Here is a 1,371-nt window from a genome sequence, read left to right as displayed (position 1 = left end):
CATACACGTGATGTTGCATCGTTTATATAACAGTCAGTTAAGTTTAAGAAAATGCGCACCGAAGTTTACAGACATTGAAAAATGTGAGGGGCTAAAGTACAATTAAAAATTTCCAGAACAATATACATTATTTGCAGGACATTTGGACATTTTGACCAATTTCCAGGTCATTTCCATGACTGGAAAACTACTCTCTAAATTTCCAGGTTTTTCAGGATGCATGGGAACCCTGAGACTGGTAGTATAGCATAGTGGTTAAGGAGCAGGACTCATAACAGAAAGGTTGCCAGTTCAGTTCCCCACTGGGGCACTGCTGCTGTACTCTTGGGCAAGGTACTTCACCCACAATTGCCTCAGCAAATATCCACCTGTACAAATGGTTAACATTGTTAAAAACTGTAATTGATGGAAGTCACTCTGGATAAGAGAATCTGCTAAATGCCAATAATAACAAATTTTACAAGTCTGAAAATAGGCAATTTTGTAAGACTGCTAATTGCTCACTTTGGAGCCAGAGTGGGGCAACCAAACAGCCAATATGGAGAAGGTTGAGGTCTCCATAAACCTAGGAAGTCTACTTGAACCATCTCCCTGGATGTTGTGTCAGCCAGAATGGTAGCTTTGTTAGCAACAGCAGACAACTTGTGATGCAAAAACTAAGGCTTTGGAATAGTTTACTCAGAAAAGATAAAAATAGGATGTAGTCACCTGATGCATGGTTTTCCACTTCCTTTCCTAACACACACAAGGGTTTTTTTCACAACATGGATGTCACTCCAGAGCAAGTCAAGAGTAGTTGAGAAAACTCTTGAATCTGCAATAAACTAATGGTGTGCAAGACAAGTGTAGGTCAATTTAAGTCAAATTAGGTAAAATCAAGAATGTTTGGAAATTGCACAACAAATTTAAGATACAGGGCTCTCTTGGGATTTTTAAGATGCTTTTATGAATTGCACCTGTAGGAGCCTATCATAATTTTGTGTCACGATTACATTTCATTCCATTGTATGTACAGTACTTACTTAATCCAGCTGGTGGTAGTAAAAAGCACAAGAGTACAACTAGGCAGGTGATACAGTGTAGCAGTATGTAATAATCCTTTTTAATCAATTAAAATAAATGGGAAGGAATACATTTGTCCTTTTATGCAGGAAACTATAAAGTACACATTTTAAATATATACTTTAAAAGTTAGTATAATGACCCTGACACATTTTAGTCATGTTTCATATGCAAACTAATGAATAATAATAATAATGTTAATAATAATGTTCAGTATCAACATATCTTCTCTTGAAAACTAACTGAAGCTGAACTTCAAAAAGAGATGACACAACCTGTGAGATTTGATTTTAATATTCAGAATGAAAC

This window comes from Megalops cyprinoides, chromosome 10 (assembly GCF_013368585.1).
Source record: "Megalops cyprinoides isolate fMegCyp1 chromosome 10, fMegCyp1.pri, whole genome shotgun sequence".
Taxonomy (NCBI): domain Eukaryota; kingdom Metazoa; phylum Chordata; class Actinopteri; order Elopiformes; family Megalopidae; genus Megalops; species Megalops cyprinoides.
Note: the sequence above shows the minus strand (reverse complement) of the source record.